The 19818-nt window shown below is 43.8% G+C and overlaps 1 long non-coding RNA gene across 2 annotated transcripts in view; it reads right to left on the bottom strand.

The window, feature by feature from the left end:
* The window catches only part of LOC121281809, a 44974-nt gene that overhangs the window by 8911 nt on the left and 16245 nt on the right, over positions 1-19818 (bottom strand). Inside the window, exons 2-3 of one of the 2 annotated variants that reach the window (XR_005943936.1) lie at positions 12645-12716; positions 7610-7767 (exon numbers count right to left, since the gene is read on the bottom strand). This is a non-coding gene — a long non-coding RNA (uncharacterized LOC121281809). The remainder of the gene's footprint in view (positions 1-7609; positions 7768-12644; positions 12717-19818) is intronic. The other variant, XR_005943937.1, reaches the window with a different exon arrangement.

Genomic DNA, 19818 nt, shown 5'->3' with positions numbered 1-19818 from the left:
TTTCCCAACTATCCATGAGAAATTCACTCAGGGTGTTGTTCATTTCATGGCACGGCTCACCATCAGTAACCTCCTGTTTGACATCAATGAACTCCTCAGCTCAAGAAAAGATGACCTTGTTTCCATTGCAAACTGTCTTCATTTCTATGGCGAGGGTACCTTGCACAAAAATCAAATTTTCAGATTCTCCATTATTCCCCCAATTTCTGTCTTTCAACAAGGGAGGGGGCCTTACATTATGCTGTAGAGCGGAGAGACCACTGAAACTACTCACATCACTCAGTGGCACAGTCTTTATAGAAGTTATCTTAACTGGATCAGCCACATAAATAATGTGGCTACAAGAACAGGTCAGAGGCTAGGAATTCTGCACTGAGTTAAAGACCTAATCTGGCTCTGCTGTGAGTTTCTCCCAACTCCCCAAAGCCTGTTCACCATCTAAAAAGCACAAGCAGGAATGGGATGAAATACTCTATACTTGCCAGAGAGTACATCCAAAAACACTCGAGAGGCTCAACGTTTTCTAAGATAAGCAGCCCGCTTGATCGGTACCACATCCACATTCAACTCATTCACTCCCTCTACCACTGGTGTGCTGTAGGTACAACGTGTACTACATACAAAATGCACAGCAGCAACTCGCCAAGCTCTTTCCAAATCCGCGGACTCTACCAATTAGAAGGACAAGGGGAGCAGGCACATGGGACACCACCACTCGCAAATTCCCCACCAAGCAAAATGATGGAATGTGTCGTCAACATTGCTATGAAACGGCACTTACTCAGAAACAACCTGCTCACTGACGCTCAGTCTGGGCTCTGCCAGGGCCACTCAGCTCCTGACCCAATTACAGCCTTAGTCCAAACATGGAAAAAAGAGCAGTACTCAAGAACTGAGGTGAAAGTGACTGCCCTTGACATCAAGGCTACATTTGATCGAATGTGGCATCAAGGAGCCCTAGCAAAACTGGAGTCAATGGGAATCGGGAGAAAACTGGTTGGAGTCATACCCAGCACAAAGGAAAATGGTTGTGGTTCTTGGAGGTCAGTCACCTCAGTCCCGGGACATCACTGCAGCAGTTCCTCAGGGTCCAGCTATCTTCAGCTGCTTCATCGATGACCTTCCTTCCATCATAAGGTCAGAAGTAGGGATGTTCGCTGATGATTGCACAATGTTCAGCATCATTCGTAAATCCTCAGATACTGAATCAATCCATGTCCAAATGCAGCAAGACCCGGACAATATCCAGGCTTGGGCTGACAAGTGGCAAGTATCATTTGCACTGCACAAGTGCCAGGCAATGACCATCTCCAATAAGAGAATTCAACCATCTCCCCTTGCTGTTCAATGGCATTGCCATCACTGAATCCCCCAATTATCAACATCCTGGGGATTATCATTGACCAGAAACTGAACTGAACTAGCCATATAAATACTGTGTCTACAAGAGCAGATCAGAGGCTGGGAATTCAATGCAGAGTAACTCACCTTCTAATTCCCCAACACCTGTCCACCATCTGCTGGGTACAAGTCAGGAGTGTGATGGAACACTCTGCATTGCCTGGATGGGTGCAGCTCCAACAACACTCAAGAAACTCGACACCATCCAGGACAAAGCAGCCAGTTTGACTGGCACACCATCCAACACCTTCATCATCCACTCTCTCCAGCACTGACGCACAGTGGCAGACGGTATCATCCATAAGATGTACTGCAACAATTCACCAAGGATCCTTTGACAGCACCTTCCAAACCTACGGCTTCTACCACCTAAAGGACAAGGGCAGCAGATAGATGGGAACACCACCACCTGCAAGTTCCCCTCCAAGCCACTCACCATCCTGACTTAGAAATATATCACCGTTCCTCCACTGTCACTGCGTTAAAATCGTGCTGATGGAAATGGCTCCGTCTGCTCTTCATTAAATAAAAAAAAAATGTATTTTTTTTTAAAGTGTCTCGCCCCTTTAAACAGGCTATTGGTGCAGGAAATTCCCTGAAATTTGGAGGGGAAATGCCAGGGCTGGGGGTTCCCTGAAGATTGGGTGATGCTGGGGCTGGGGAGGCATAAGCGCTCCTTGCGAGACCTGGCAGGGTGCGGAGTTGAGGATGGGTGAAGAGGACCATTTCTGGCTGCAAGAACAAGGACAAATTTCCCAAAACTTGCCTGTGCCTCCTCTAGCCAGCAGACTCCTCCCACTGTATTGCCACAGCTGGACTTGTGAATCTCATGTAAGTCCCACCAGATATAGCAGGGCTCTCGTCTAGGGACTGAGTGGCTGCAGTTAACATCATGGTGGCCGGGAACATGTAGGATCTCAATTTTTAGCATTTTAACCCCTCGCTGACCCATTGAAGGAAGGTAAAAATCAAGGCCACTGCTTTATTTATACTTTCAATTTTAAGTGTCATTGACTGATACAGCAGAGCATTGACACAGCTTGCAATCAAATTGTCACCTTTTTTTTATTTGTTCTTTGGATGCGGACGTCACTGGCTAAGCCAGTATTTATTGCCCATCCCTAATTGCCCTTGTTCAGAGGGCATTTTTAAAGAGTCAACCACATTGCTGTTGGTCTGGTGCCATGTGTAGGCCAGGCCAGGTAAGGACAGCAGATTTCCTTTCCTAAAGCACATTAGTGAACCAAATGAGCTTTTACAACAATCGACAATGGTTTTTTTTGTGATCATCAACAGACTTTTAATTCCAGATTTTTACTGAATTCAACCTTCACCATCAGCTGAAGTTGGGATTCAAACCCAGGTCCCCAGAGAACTACCCTGGGTCTCTGGAATGCTAGTCCAGTGACAATACCGCTATGCCAATGCCACCTTCATGTGGCACTCAAATAGCTGATTTTAACCTGGGGCAGGATTTATATCAGGTTGTGAGGTGAGCAGCAAGCCATGTGAATCTCTGCACCACGTGGCTTGGGAGAGTTGGTAGGTTTTGCTGTCTTAAATTCAATAAAATGCTCGATGGTGCAGGTGGACTATAAAGATCTTATTTTAGATAATTTTGCAACACAGCATAAGTAAACAAAGCTCAGCAATCAGAATTTTTGTATACTCTGGTGTTAATCTTTATCCCCATTAAAAAAAACATATCTGGACATTGACACTGCAATTGATGCAATCTGCATTAAGCATGGTATATCTCAGCTCATTTATCAACACAAAGGACAAGGGTCAAAAATAACAAGTGAAAGTTGGTTGACTAATTCCTAATCCACCTATTTCCCTATTCCACTTATTCCCACCACCGTAACATTGCCCAGGCCACCCCTGCCTCAGGACTGTTACCTCCAGTCCTGACTATTCTAAGGCACTCCTGGCCTCTCCCCTATTCCACCCTTCATATACTGGAGGTTCTCCAAAACTCTGCTGCCTCCACCTAACTCACACCAAATGCATTCACCCATCACTGCTGAGCTCGTTGACATGTACTGGCTCCTGGTTAACCAACACGTGGATTTTAAAATTCTCATTCTTCTATTCAAACCCCTCTAAGACCTGGCTCCTTCCCTATCTCTGTAACCTCCTCCAGGCCCACAGGCCTCTGGAATATCTGCAGCCCTCTAATTCCAGTCTCTTGGGCATCCCTGATTTTAATCAAGGGTTGTCCAACATATTGCATGTGGGCCACAATCCAGCACACTAGCCCAAGGAGCCAGTGTTCAAAATACAGGGAAGTGAAGCAAAAGATCCTGTAAGGAGCTGCTCTTCCAATTGTAGGCCTTTTCTCTCCTGCGGCTACTGCTCAAGAGGCTTGCTCATGTCAAAGAACTGTCAACGAGCGGTCAAACTGTCAAAGAACTGTCAAAGTTGTCAAAGAGTAGTAGGCATGAAGTGAATAAGGGTAAAGGGTGGTGGTTGGGGACATGGGTTGGTATGAGTTGGGACCAAGTTGACATAGGGGCTGTAAAGGAATGTGGGTGACATAGGAGTATGAGATTCCAAAGGTGGAAGGGCATAGGTTGGCATGGAAGGGTCATGGAGGGTGTGGGAGGGTGAGGAGGTGAAGGGTGAAGGCTGGAGGGCTATTTTTTGTTTTAATTTTTTTCAACAAAGTGCCGGAACACAGGAGCAGGCCTTCTGTGCAACCTGTCTCAGCACCCGGCAACCTCTGTACTCATTCCAGGGCCGGTGGGCCAGCCTTCTAATCCAGCCCACCACCATCCCCACCCTGGAATGAAAATCAGAACTGCAGGCCGCAGTTTTAAAAGTCAGCTTTTGGAGACCCAAGAATTCTCCTTTCTTGGCACACCCAATGTGGAAGTGAAAATCTGGGCCTCAGTAAGAGTGTGTGTGAGAGAGAGTGAGTGAGTGTGTGTGTGAAAGAGTGAGTGAGAGAGTGAGAAAGACAGAGAGTGAGTGAGAGTGTGTGTGAAAGAGTGAGTGAGAGAGTGAGAAAGACAGAGAGAGAGTGAGAGTGTGTGTGGAAGAGTGAGAGAATGAGAAAGAGAGAGAGAGTGAGAGTGTGGGAGTTAAAGTCAGAGATGGAGTGAGAAAGGGGGAGTGAGAGAGTATGGGAGTGAGAGAAAGAGGAAATGTGGGAGTGTGAGGGAGAGAGAGAGAGTGTGGGAGTGAGAGCGAGAGTGTGTGTGGGAGAGTTGAGTGAGTGTGTGTTTAAGAGTGTGACTGTATGTGTGAGAGAGCGTGTGTGTGTGTGAGAATGAATGTGTGTGTGAGAGAGAGTGTGAGAGTGAGTGAAAGAGAGAAAGTGTGAGAATGAGTATGTGAGTGAATGCGAGAGGGAATGTATGTTTGTGAGAGCGAGAGTGTGTGTGTGTGTGTGTGAGAGTGAATGTGTGAGTGCAAGAGTGAGGCAGTAAGTGAAAGAGTAAGTGCGAGACTGAGAGTGTGTGAGTGAATGAGTGTGTGTGTGTGGGTGGGTGTGTGAGACAGAGAGAGAGAGAGATAGTGTGTGTGTGAGTGTATCTGGCTCATTCCGAGTCACTCACTCAGGGTTCTCACTCACCCTCACCCCCACACACCAACATCCACTCACACAGTGGGTGTGGATGAGGGTTAGTGAGTGGGCACCATGAGACTGGGAGTGAGCCACACACACACACACTCACTCCAATGGTCATCTTTTATTAATTATTCATTTTTTACATTATAAATGTATTGCTTTGACATTCAGCTGAATCTTCTGTAGAATGGCAATCACTGTCGGATCACCACTTCACTCCTATTTTCCTACTTTAGTCTGGAGCCATACATTTCTTGTCTGGATTTCTAACCTGGGCCTGCTGAGGAATGTGGAACGTAGCTGCTCCTGGAGTCCATGTCATCCTGAGTTTGGGTGTTTGATGGGTTCCCTGAGGGCTTGTCTATTACCCTAAGAATACTACTGTAGGCTGTTACTTGTAAAAACCATTCCTGTTTATTTACAGTGTCATGAAGTGTGCATGGGGAATACTAATCTTTAATTTCATCAGCTGGTCAGATATATATTGAACTTCCTTAAAAAAGCTTTTGCCAAGCAAAGACACAGACCTTAAAAATGGCCACAGATGTCACCTGACATACAAATTGGACTGGAAACTTTTGGATGTGGACTTCCCAGGAGACATGGATATAGGTCATTCCCCTGATGGACTTCACACCTGCTGCTGCTTACACTCTACAAAACATAAGTGGGCCACTAGACTTTCTCACTATAGAAACTACCAAAAACAATGGAGGGCTAATGAAGATATTATGCAAGGAGGGTGCTAAGGACCCCTGTCTGTTTTGATGAAATCTTGATAGCTTTGACAATGGGAGATCAAAACCCCTCATTCCGTTAACATGGATCACCCTCCATTGTGCACCAATATCAGCTGTCACATGACTGAAACCCCTTGTGAAAAGCTATGATATTAAGCTTGTCTCCGGGTTACTGTAACAGAAGAAGTCTGCAAATGGACCAGTAACACCATCTCTCTCCCAGCTGTCTCAAGTTTGAAGCCCTATTCCGGTTATATTTCAGAATACATCATAGAAATGGAGATTTTCAATTGAAAGGAACTCTGCCTGATTATATTGTACTGAGGTCAAGAGAGTGGTTCTGAAGGACGCTTCAAAATTCCAAAGCAGCACTTTCAGGAGAAACAAAACCAGGGCAACCATTTGAAGAACTGCATCAACCGTGAACAACAATAAAGGACTCACAGGCTTGAATTTTGCTCTTGTCAGGAATGCTTGATTGGGAGGCCTGGATGCAGCTGCAATATGCGCTTCCCCCTTCCGGCCACAATGGGACCCCGAATGTGAGTTCGTGCTGGCTGGACAATTAACTGGTAGTGAAATGCTGGGGGGGGTGGGGGTGCGGGAAGAGGGCAGGCGCCAAGGGAGGTGAAGGTGCAGGCAGGCATTCCCAATGAGCTCCCTGAAGCCTGGCCAATGCTGTGGAGCTGCTTTTAACATTGTTCCAATAAAACTTGTGCATGAGAAATGCCGCAGACTCTCCCTGTTATACAATTCAAGCAACTGACAGCACAACTCATAACACCTCAACCGCTCAAACATCATCTTTTATTTTATTTCATCCCAGATATTTTATCCCACCTTAGATTGAGCATGTTGTGAAAACCTGAAGGCTGCCCGGCTGATTGGTCCGTGTGCCAACTATGAAAACGCAGGGGCCACGCTAAACCTCTACTAACTGCTTCCTTCATGGGCTTAATTGCCTGCTTAATGGTCAGAAGGTGTGCTTCTGGCTCCCGCACATACCCACTGATCATAGTTTTGCGCATGACGTCAGGGAGTATGCCCAACATTTTCTCGCACTATTTCACGTGATTTTGTGTTGGGTGCGCACTCACTCATTCAATATAAAATTCTGGCCATAATCTGTGAACTCTCTAAATTTTTGCCTTATATCATTGAACTTTAATTTGGCCAAAAGTTAACCTCCTTTACTGTATAATCCATAATTTTGCAACAATGTGTGTGTGTGTGTGTGTGTTACAAAGGCCAGGACTTTTGTTTATCTTTTAGGTTTTTTTATACATTTACTCGTGTGGGTTTTTACTTCAATAAAAATAAAATCCTTCATGTTTAAACTCAAGAAAGCCTGTCAGACTGAGATCTTTGGAGTGTCAGTAGCGTAGTTACCCAGCAGTTAGAACTGCTTTAATTCTTCTAACATTTCCTGGGTAGCTATTCTGCTAAGAGTCAGAACCATCCGAAGTCTACGACTTTACATTAGAGTTTTGGAGGGTTCCAGGCCCAGAGCAATTGCCCATCAGAAGCTTAACCTTCCCAGGCAATTCCAGTGCAGTCCTTGTGTGGGGCAGTCTGAGGAGTCCCCCAGTGCACCTTCTGGAGTACAACCCTCCGGAGAACAGAAGATCTGGTCCATTGTTTTTTTATTTCTTTTGCTCAGCAAGCACAGAATTGTCACAGTGTGGAAGGAGGCCATTTGGCCCATCATGTCTGCACCAGCTCTCTGAGCATTTTACCTTAGTGCCAATCTCTGTAACCCTGCATGTTGTTCCTATTTAAATAGTCACCCAATGCCCTCTTTAATGCCTCAATTGAACCTGCCTCCACCACACTTCCAGGCAGCGCATTCCAAACCCGAACTACTCACTGTGTGAAAAAGTTTTTTTCTCACCTCGCATTTGCTTCTTTTGCAAAGCACTCTTAGACTGTGTCCCCTTGTCCTCGATCTGTTTACGAGCGGGAACAGTTTCTTTTCTTCGTATCTCAGCTCTTTTCTTTTGAAGTTCATGTTTTGTGCCAAATATCTTTCCAAAATTTGCTCATCAGTCCCTTGAGTGACAAAAGAATTGAAATGTAGCCCCTCACACGAAAGGGTGGGACAGCGCTGTTTTAATCACCATTGGCGGTTATGCCTTCAGTCTAGGCCCCAAGATCTGAAATTCCCTTCCTAAACTTCTCCGCCTCGCTACCTCTCCTTCGACTTTTTAAAACATTCCTGAAATCCTATCTCTTTGACCCAAGCTTTTGACCATCTACCCAACTATCTCCTTATGTGGTTCAGTGCTCTATTTTGTCTTATAATTGCGTTAACTTTGGTGGTGGGGAAACTTTTAGAAACAGACGTAACTTAGTTAAGGAAATCATGGATTTCTTAAGGGAAAATCGTGTTTAACTAACTTGCTGGAGTTTTATTAAAGAGGTAGCAGAGAGGCTTGACGTGGGCAATGCTGTTAATGTGGAGTACATGGACTTCAAAAAGGCAATTGAAATGGTGCCGCAAAGTTATAGCTTATGGAATAAAAGGGACAGTAACAACATGGATTCAAAATTGGCTAAGTGACAGGAGACAGAGAGTAGTGATTAATGGGTATTTTTCGGGCTGGAGGAAGCTTTGCAGTGGAGTTCCCCAAGGGTCAATTTGGGACCCTTGTTTTTCCTGGTAAATGTCAATGACCTGGACCTTGGTATACAGGGAACAATTTCAAAACTTGCAGATGATATGAAACTTGGAGCCGTTGTGAAATGTGAGGAGGGTAGTGTAGATCTTCAATAGACAATATGGTGGAATGGATGGCAGGTGGCAGATGAAGTTCAACGTAAAGAAATGTGAGGTGATTCATTTTGGCAGGAAGAACATGGAGAGATGATATAAAATAAAGAGTACAATTCTAAAGGGGGTGCAGGAGCAGAGAGACCTGGGTGTATATGTGCATCAGTCATTAAAGGTGGCAGGATAGGTTGAGGGAGCGTGGTTAATAAAGTATACAGTGTCCTGGGCTTTATTAATGGTGACATAGAGTACAAATGCAAGGTTATGTCGAATTTGTATAAAACACTAGTTTGGCCTCAGCTGAAGTATTGTGTACAGTTCTGGGTGCCACACTTTAGGAAAGATGTGAAGGAATTGGAGAGAGTGCAAAAAAGATTCACAAGAATGGTTCCAGGGTTGAGGAACTTCAGTTATGAAGGTAGATTGGAGAAGTTAGGACTGTTTTCCTTAGAGAAGGCTGAGAGGAGATTTGATAGAGGTGTTCAAAATCATGAACGGCCTTGACAGAGTAGGTAGGAAGAAACTGTGCCCACTTGTGAAAGGATCGAGAGGGCACAGATTTAAAATCGTTGGCAAAAGGAGAAAGAGAGATGTGAGAATAAAACTTTTCATGCAGCGAGTGGTTGGGATCTGGAATGCACTGTCTGACAGTGTGGTGGAGGCAGGTTCAATCAGGGCATTCAAAAGAGAATTAGACTGTTATTTGAAAAGGAACAATGTGTAGGGTTATGGGGAAAAAGCAGGAGAACGGCACCAAGTGAATTGCTCATTTGGAGAGCAGGTGCAGACACGATGAGCCGAATTCCCTATGTCTGCGCTGTGACAATCCTGTGATTCTCTGATAATTGCTCTGTGAAATGCCTTGGGATGTGTTATAATGTTAAAGGCACCGTATAAATACTTGTTGTTTTGTTGGTTTATGTAGACACCATTAAAGCTAAATGAAAAAATATCTTCATCAAAGCAGGGTTAGGATTATCACTGGAGTGACCATTTACTCTGATAATTTGCTGTGTATTTAAAAACACAATTAATCTCACTTCAGCATCTGCGATAAGGAAGTAGTTAAGATTATAGAAAGGACATTGCGCTAGAAAGTGCGTTGACAGTACTCTCTCATAATACCTACTTTTAGACTGAGTTAAATAAATAAACTATGAAACTTTAAACTAAGTAATAACTTTTCCAATCTGACCATGATGTAATATTTAACACACAGTATTGGCAAGAATTGAAACACAGTCAACCACTACTAGTGCTCGGTGTATTGCGTTTCATTTGCAAACAGGGATAGATTAATGAAAGCATTAATAATTTGCTGAAGAGATAAGTATCATGATCATATTGCTGAATTTGCATGCAAACTTCGTCCTGCTGCTCTGGTTTCCGTAATATAAGTGTCATAAATAGCACAAGAAGTTCCAATTACATTTTTATTGGTGGCTATGACAAGGATCAAGGACTTAGCTGTGAAATTTGTCTTTTCTCCACCTCTGTGGAACTCTTATGTTCAGCTATTGAACACTGAATGGCTGGATTACCACATTATCTGTGGGCTCTACTGGTTGGTTAGTAATTTGGCAATTTAACGTGTCAAAACCACATCTTTATGGGTATGTCACCATTGGGTGGTTTTCTGGCATTCCCAACAATTAATATACACTTTAACCACAGAAAAATCATGCTGAGCTGTCATTTTGGTCTGCCCATAAGGGAGATTTGAATCATTTTTGGGAAATATAGCCCATGATAGGTGCACTGTTATAACTGAATTGATTTTTTTTTTGAGGTAACAGAGAGAGTAGACGATGGTAATAAAGCCGATGTAACTTATCTGGATTTTCAAACGGCCTTCAATAAGGTCTCCCAAATAGACTAATGAATACGCTCAGAGAATGTGGAGTCAGGGACACGTAGATTGTGAGCTGACTTCAAGACAGGAAACAGGGAGTGCGAGTAAATCGTTCAGAGTGGGAGAAAGTCAGAAGTGGTGTTCCCCAAGGATCAGTGCTGGGGCCACCATTGTACACAATTAATACTAACAATGTGGACTTTAGGATCAAAAACACAATTTCTAAATTTGCGGATGGTACCAAATTGGTGGTGTGGGTGTGTGTGTGTATGTGGGTGGGTGGGTGGGGGGGTATTGTGGATGGGGCGAATTACCCAATGCTGAGGAAGATTACAAAAAAATTACAGCAGCTCAGTAATAAACTTGCAGAATGGACAAATAATTGGCAAATGAGGTTCAACACCAATAAATGTTTGGGGGGAGGTGGTGGGTAGATGAACAAAAGGATCTCCAAGTACATCTATCAGTAAAAGTCGCACCACTAGTTAGTAAGGCCACAAAAAGAGCAAACCAAGCACTGGGCTTTATTTCTAGAGGGGTAGAATTGGAAAGTGGGGAAGTTATTCTAAATCTGTATCAAATCTTGTTTAGACTTCACTTAAAGTGCTACGTGCAGTTCTGGTCACCATGTTATAAAAAGGATATGGATGCACTGGAGAGGGCTCAGTGAAGATTTGCAAAGATGAAGCCAGAAATGTGTGGGTTATACATATCAGTAAAGGGTGGACAGGGTGAGTCTCTTCTCCCTTAAGAAAAAGAAGGCCGAGGGATGATATCTTTAAATTAGGAAAAGTTTTGATAGGGTGCATACAGAGATTATCTTGTGGGGAAGAGCATGACCAGAGGCCATCAATATAATAAAAGCAAAGTTCCAAAGAAGAGTCATACTGGACTCAAAATGTTAACTCTGTTTCTCTCTTGACAGAAGCTGCCAGACCTGCTGAGTTAGTCTTTAGCTAAAGAGTTGGGAGAATGTGGAACTCGTTACCAGGGGAAATGGTTGAAAGAAATAATGTAGGTTCATTTAAGGGGGTAGATTTAGATGGGAAAAATGCAAGGAACTGCTGTACCTGGCCCTTTTTTCACTTTGACTGTCAACCATGAAGGCTTACGGACTATCCTCCTCAAATTTGGCTGCCCTGAGAAATTTGTCACCATCCTCCGCCTACCCCATGCTGACATGCAAGCAGTGACCCTCAACAATAGAACAGCCATAGTCCCTATCTCAGTGGAGGCTAGAGTAAAACAAGGTTGTGTCAACACACCAACTCTCTTTTCCATTTTCCCTGCTGTAATATTACACCTCACCTCTGTCATGCTAATAGCTGATTGTGGTTGTGGACCCCAGTATTGGATACTATACGGTACTCTGTACTATATGCAGGGTCACTTGACCTGGGGATTGAAGGTCAGATAGCACATGTTGGAGCCTGTCTTGATCAAGTTCAGACACTGCAAATACGGGCAACAGTGATCTCCGTGCTCTTAAATGCTTTGGAGACTTGGACAACCCACAGAGGCACCTCAAAACACTGGAGAAATTCACCAGCAGCGCTTTCGCAAGATCCTCCAAACCCAGTGGCAATAAAGGTGGTCCCAAGCCAACAGGCCCAGTATTGAGGCAATAATAATGCAAAACCAGCTGGGCGGTACATGTCATTTGTGTGCCTGATATTAGACGCCCGAAGCAACTGTTCTATTCAGAACTTCAGCACAGCAAGGAGACTCCCAGGAAGACAGTGGAAACATTTTAGGGATGTTCTCAAAGCATCTCTGAAGAAATTAAACATCTCCACTGACTTATGGGAATTCCTGGCTTGTGACCGATCAAAATGGAGGAGGTTCATTCAGGAAGGCACCAGCCACATCAATGGGAACATGCAGTGGTGAAGCTGAGGCATTAGGGGGAGCACACAAACCACCAAACAACTTATCTGTCCAACCCTTCAAGCACAACCTGCCCCACATGTGGAAGAGCCTTCAGACCAAGTATTGGACTTATCAGCCATCTCAGAACCCATTGAACTGGAGTGGAAGCAAGCCACCCTTGATGCTGAAGGACCACCTAAGAAGAAAAAAGATAGGATGAGGCTTGAGTAGAGCAAAAACACCAGTATGGATTAGATGGGCCGAATGGCCTGCTTCCATGCCATATATCCTATGTAATCCCATGTAACTAGGAGAATCGACATCCTCAAGCATAGTGTGCGTCCTGAATAGACATAGTTTTAACATCTTGCTGCTGTGTTGCATGTGAAAGGGTCATAACATTGTACTCTACATCTGCAGAGTTAATAAGCATACCTTGACAACTTATTCTGCTGCATTTATTTCCTCTCTTGAACGTTTATGGTCATCAATGTGAGAATGTCGCTGCTGGAAAATGGAACATCAAGTTCTCACAAGGAAGGAGAAGCACAACATAAAGCTAAGTAAAACTCAAATGCCATTTTTATAAAAGTTCCCACTCTTGCAGTAATATGTGGGGTCCCGTTTCACTCAGTAATGCATGCAGCTTAATTCCAAATTCTAGATACTTAGCAGCTGTAGAAATGGGATCGAGACTGACTAACTTCTCTTGGGACCCTTCTAGTTCATAAACTGGACATTTTCTTCTCATTAGCCAGGATTGGATTTATACTCAGGTCTCTGTGACCCCATGTCATCTGTCTCTTACACAACTACCTCCTGTCACTTCCACCAGGTACCCCTGTGTTGTGCAGTGTTTCCTTTCCGAATTGAGACTACACATATTTGGCTTTGGAGGCAAATAGTGAAGCCCTCATAAAACATTGAAGCAAAGGCAATGGAAGTGCAACTCTTCAATCATTGTCATCAGCTGAATTACTGACTTCCAATTTACCAACAGCTTCAAGTTGCAGTGCCGCTTAACATTAAAACTTGGGGATTGCAGTAGAGTAGTGTTAGAGGGTTCTTCTGGGTAAAGGATATCCTAGGAAGTTACAAAAGAAGATGTCATACAGATAGAGTTAAAAAATAGGAATGGGCGTTTCCAGTCATCAGTGGGCACACTAAGATATCCAGAGATTAAAAACAAAAAACTGCGGATGCTGGAAATCCAAAACAACAGAAACAGAAATACCTGGAAAAACTCAGCAGGTCTGGCAGCATCGGCGGAGGAGAGCACAGTTGACGTTTCGATTCCTCATGACCCTTCAATTAGAACTAAATAAAAATAGGAAAGGGGTGAAATATAAGCTGGTTTGGGGGGGGGGGCGGTGTGGTTTAGGACAAGCAGTCAGTAATAGGTGGAGATAACCAAAAGATGTCACAGACAAAAGAACAAAGAGCTGTTGAAGGTGGTGATATTATCTAAAGGAATGTGCTAATTAAGAGTAGAGAGCAGGACAGACAAGGTACAGATAGCTCTAGTGGGGGTGGGGTGAATACTAAAAGGGCATAAAAGGTAGAGATAGACAATGGGTGGAAATACATTTAAAAATAATGGAAATAGGTGGGAAAAGAAAAATCTATATAAATTATTGGAAAAAACAAAGAGGGGGAAGAAACGGAAAGAGGGTGGGGATGGAGGAGAGAGTTCAAGATCTAAAATTGTTGAACTCAATATTCAGTCCGGAAGGCTGTAAAGTGCCTAGTCGGAAGATGAGGTGCTGTTCCTCCAGTTTGCGTTGAGCTTCACTGGAACAATGCAGCAAGCCAAGGACAGTCATGTGGGCATGAGAGCAGGGTGGGGTGTTAAAATGACAAGCGATAGGGAGGTCTGGGTAAATCTTGCGGACAGACCAAAGGTGTTCTGCAAAGCAGTCACCCAGTCTGCATTTGGTCTCTCCAATGTAGAGGAAACCAGATAAAAAGATATCCAGAGAGCTATCCAAGAACAACAGGGCAAGAACACTAGTATGAAATAATGCAGGTGGTCAAAGAGGACAAGGCTTTTTACAATGTATCATTGCTACTCGGCTTTGACCCAGTGGTAGGATTCTCACCCCTGAAAAGGTAACACCCTTTGTATGAGATGTCAAACCAAGGCCCAGCCAGCCCTCTCGGGAGGACATTAAAGATCCCGTGGCCCTATTCAATGAAGACTTGGGGTGCTCTCCAGTGGACTGGCTTGAATATGGAAGCAAGAATGTGATGTTAAATTTGGGCAAGATTTTGCACCGATCAGAGTTGGAGCACTGTGCACAGTTCTGGGCACCACATAACAGGAAAGATTCACCAGGATAATATCAGGAATGAAAAAAAAAATGGATCACTTCAGTAGAACAAAAAACGTTATGGGACTTTTATAGGGCTTTTCAAAAATATGTACGATTTCTACAGGATTAATTTCTCTAATGCTTGGCAAATCAGTAACAAGGTGGCACAAACTCAGGGTTGGCACTGATAAACAAAAGTTAAAAGTTCCAAGAATTATTTAACAGAGGCTTGTTAGAACATGGTATCCATTCCCACTTGTGGTCACAGAGGCAAAATTATTTAACAGGGGCTTGTTAGAACATGGTGTCCATTCTCACTTGCAGTTATAGAGGCAAAATTATTTAACAGAGGCTTGTTAGAACATGGTATCCATTCCCACTTGCGGTTATAGAGACAGAATCATGGGGAAGAGAATTATGTAAATATTTGAAAAAGAAAACGAGATCAAAGGATGCAGGAAATGAATTGCAGTAAATAAATCCAGTTGATGAGCTAGCATCTGCACAGCACAAATGGGCCAAATGGCCTCCTTCTGCACTGTAACTTTGACTCCACATGGTAGCTTTCCTGCATTTCTGATTCTGACTACTTAACATTTTCATTCTACAGTTGCCATGATCATAAATGATTCATGATTTTGGAGGAAGCATCAGGTTTGGCACTGTTAAGTCTCGAGGCTTGCAGCGGCTTTAGCAGCCCAATCCATATTAGGTTTCATTGCAGTTACTGTGGCCTCAAGCTGTAGTGGACTAAACCCCCACATAAAGAAACAGGAAATAAACATTCCAAGAAAATATTTAAACCATTCTCAGCGATTGATCTGATCGGTGTAAAAACACACACAATAAAGAGCAAGGCCAATTGCCAGGAATTGAGGCAAAGGCGAGATTTCCTCGCCCCTCCCACCACTGGGTTTGTCTGGCCAGTGGACTTCTGGCTGGGCCGCTGCGTTCCCTGCGGCAGGTTCTGCTGGAAAATCCTGGCTGCTATTTTACATGGATTTCATCGGGTAGCTTCCTCATGGTGGAAAAAATTAGACGTTATAATGTGGCTTATGGGAGGCAATTTGTTTCATTTTTTTGGAAACACCATTTAAGAAAAGATACACAATTACATGAGGGATTAGGGAATAAGGAATACACAATTCCAATTTGAATTTTAACGGTAGAAGCTTGTCAGCTATTCTTTCTCCTGCCAGTAGCAAACTGTACACACAGCCAGTATCCTATTCTGATTCAGTCGGGGCATGGTAAAAAAATACCAGACTTTCTTCATCAAGGATCTAGCTTGGTGCTGCTTGACAGTTAATCCTTGATTGAGAGTGTTTTCGTCCCAATGTTTTAAGCAATGCCCCTAGGTTTACGTTTTCTAAGCATATAGAGGGAGGGCGGTCAAAGACATAATGGGCAGGATCTTCTTGATTCTGCGGGGCGAGAGTGGGAGGAATTTCAGAGATATAGGCATTGGATCAGGAGGCTGACCTGCTCCCAATTCCCAGCGATCTGCCCAGAAGTAGTGTAAAAGACCCCCCCCGCAACATCTCTGGTCCAGAGGTTCTTGCCTCGACTCTCGATACCAATGGATACAACAACTTGGATACTGTTTCGCTAAATGTGAAACACTTTTATTAAATCTCTAAGCAATATCACATACTCACAGTGACACTGGTTGCTTAGGAATCCCGTGAATCATATCAGATGGTCATTCCTTGACCAGATCTTTCAGCGCGACTTTGGAATGGCTGTCAGGCTAATCTACCAGCAGTGACAATGCCCTTGAGGCCAAACTGTGTCTTTATATACAATGGTTGCAATCACAGTATCTTGGGGCAAGAAGAAGGCCATTTACCCATTCCAGAGTGGCCATTTTTTAGTAGATGAAGCATCTGTAGCAAGCCACCGCCTCAGGGACATGCCCTCACATATCTACGCATGTGTTTGTTTAGGTGAAACGTATTTATTTTTAGAAGTTCAATATGGGCCTCAGCGACATCTTTGGTCAAAACTCTTCTCTGTAGCTCCACCTTCTCACCACCATGAGACAAACTCTGCCCACAGGACTCCACCACAACCAGCTTAATGTGGGCCATCATTGGCAGAGGCTTCTCCCCAGCACAGCAGCAGGTAGCCAATCTGCATAATTAACTGTCCTTTTGTGGGCTGGTTGTGGGCACTGCCAGGATGGGCCCACCACTGAGAGCCAAGCCCGGCAGGTGCCTGAAGGCAGCTAGCCAGTGGTACCTGATGTCCAGCGAGGCCTCCTACACTCACCCTGTCTAGTCCCCTTGAGACCAGCTTTGATGTGGGCCAATAATATGGCCACCAGACATCCTGTGGAGGAAATGCCTGCCACACGCCTGGCTTGACAGCTATGATTACCATTTTCCCATTCATTTAAATAGTTGTTCAGAAATTGCCTCAAGACGGAGATGCCCTTGCGTTCTTCCTCAAATGGTGGCAGCGCTCAGGTCTTGCAGTGGGGCTGCCATCCTTCCAAGGCTACAGGCCTTCCAATTGGGCCTACGGCCACAGTAACCCTCATGCCATCAATAATTACGGGATGCACTGGTGCAGTGATGATGTCATTGGACTGCTAATCCAAGCCCAGGCAAATTCACAGGGGACACAGGTTCAAATCCCACCGCAGGAGCTGCTGGAATTTAGATTCAATTGATAAAAACATGGAACTGAAAGCTAAGTGGCCATGAAACTATCATTGATTGTCATACAAACCCATCTGGTTCACTAATATCGCTTAGGGAAGGAAATCTGCCATTTCACCTGGTCTGGCCTACATCTGACTCCAGATCCACAACAACGGGGTTGACTCTTAATTGCCCTCTGAAATGCCCTAGCAAGCCACTCAAATCAAGGGCAATTAGAGATGGGGGACAGATGCTGACCTTGCCAGCGTTGCCCATGTCCCATTAAAGAGTAAAGAGAAAAAAATTTAGGCTACTGGCCTGGAGACAGCCACGTAACCGGCCACCTCTGGGAAGAACTCTTGGGTGGACACCTGACATGCAGTTTGGGGCCAGGATCCAGGAATGGTCTTGACCCTCGATTAACTCTTTTAAAGTAACAAGATTCTGCCCAGTAAGTACCACAGTGCTGAAATCATCAAAAAGAGTAGATTAGAGTGTGTTACCATTAAACTGAATTTTGATTTCAACATGGTAAGATTACAAGGAGGAAGTGGATGTAGCAGGGTGAGTTTAGAGCTTAGGCAATACAAGTGGGACAAGATGAGGGGCTAACTGATCATCAAGTATCAATAGAGAAATACCAGAAACGCTGTGTTGAGAACAGTATTGTCCATCAGATGTTACATTTATTCTTGTCTTGGTTCGATAAGTGAATGAGAAATACGAGAAGATTTTTTTCCAGGTGGTTGTTAGAACTGACTTGAACCTGAGCCAGTTTATGGTTATTAAAGGAAAGTGTTTGGAATGAAAGAGGAAAGCCGGCTTCTTGGTAACATCCCTAGCAATGGGTTGAGACTTCAGTTGGATCAAGAGATGTAATAAGACGAAGAAACTCGTTGGGTGAAGGAGTAAGGATGAAGAAGAACTAATGGTGAAGAAGCACAAAGGATTAAGCCATCAAAGGTAAAAAAATGATAACTGATGGACAGGCTCTTGAGGCAGCCAAATTACTGCATTCCCACAACAGGCTTAGTTAACAGCCATTGAATCTTGGCCTGTAACCATGATCAGCTTCTGCAATTAAGTCTCTCTAATTCATGCTGCCACAGGCAGAAACACTCGAGGCATAGAAACACACAGGAGGGAAATCTTTGACTTCCATCTGGAATTGGCATCAAGTTGGGGCCACATTGCCCACCCATTATGCAGCAGGGACCTCACCAGTTAAAGGAGGACAGGGAATTGATCAGTTCTACTCCAGGGTGCTGTGAATGATCAGCCATTGAGTTCATTCAAGAATGAGACCAATAGATTTTTGGACACTAAGGGAGTTAAGCAAAACAAGGATAAAGTGGGGGAATGGAATTGATATTTAAGAAAAGACATGAGCTTATTGAATGGTGGAACAGGTTCTCCTGTACCTATTTTTTTTATATACTTAGTCATCAACTCCAAAAGGAAATGCTACTCTTTCTCTTTGCCATTTTGCATTCAGACTTTTCGGATGTTTGATGTTATTTTTGGTTTGACACCTACCACAAAAATCTCACTTACAACATCATCATAGTACATCACTAATAGTAACGTCGCCTTTCTGACAAATACAACACAATAAAACAAGTAATTTCATTTCTGCAGTGGAAAAAGAAATTTCACAAATTCAGAAATATAACAACCCTTGGCTCATAAATCTTGGCGGTGGATCAAGCTCTTGAACAAGACATTAATGTTTCCTGTTTTCAAATAGAGACAATCTTTGCTCTCCGGCCAAGCAAACAGGACATGGACCTAAGCCAAAATAACCATTATTAATGTCATTTCATTCCTCTGAAGAATTAATCTCTTCAATAGGTTTCCAGAAACTGAATATCCAACCCGCTTCCATTATTATTTCAGACATGAACATACTTTATCCAAACTTTGACTTAACACTTTCGAGAAGCATCACCTCCTACGAAGCTTTCTGTTGTAATCTTCTCGTACAAGATGGCTGTAAAACTCCACTTTCAGTAACTGAACTGCAATGATCCCTCTCTATACCGTCTTCAACAAAAAACGTGACAAGTCTCCCTGTTGGCTTCCCTCTTGCATTTTCCTACCAGCCGGCTTTAACAGTCTGCTACCTGTGCTCCTTCCCTCTACAAAGCTGCCACTGCACCTCTTCTTCATGCTATCTCTTTAAGTTCATTGTAGCACAAGGTTGCTGTGATTTCTTACTGATTGACTGTCTTCTTTGAGGGTCCATCAGTGTTCTTTCTATGTAGTATCTCCTATTGCCCAATTATGATGGTTGCTACCTGCATCAACTATTCTGCAAAGTTTTCTATCTGCATTTTCTTCAATAACCTTTGTGTAATGTTTGCAATCATATTCTCATCTGTAATGGATCTGTAAACCCTGCCTTAACAGCTGCAATCTACATTGCCTGGTTGAAATGTTTCCTGACACCAATTGTATAATCTACTTAAAGCCTTCCGGAAACCTTGCTGGCTGCTTTATCATCTAAGGGCCTCTGTAATATTCACTGTCTGCCCCTGGCCCCCTAACCTTGCTAGAATAGGTTCCTGTACTGGCCCCTTCCAGCCCATTATGATGCTTGCTGTCTGTAGCACCTTTCATCAGCTTGTTCAGCTGCTCACTGATGATGTTTTG

The sequence above is a fragment of the Carcharodon carcharias genome, chromosome 9 (assembly GCF_017639515.1).
Source record: "Carcharodon carcharias isolate sCarCar2 chromosome 9, sCarCar2.pri, whole genome shotgun sequence".
NCBI lineage: Eukaryota > Metazoa > Chordata > Chondrichthyes > Lamniformes > Lamnidae > Carcharodon > Carcharodon carcharias.
This window is presented reverse-complemented; position numbering and strand designations above follow the sequence as displayed.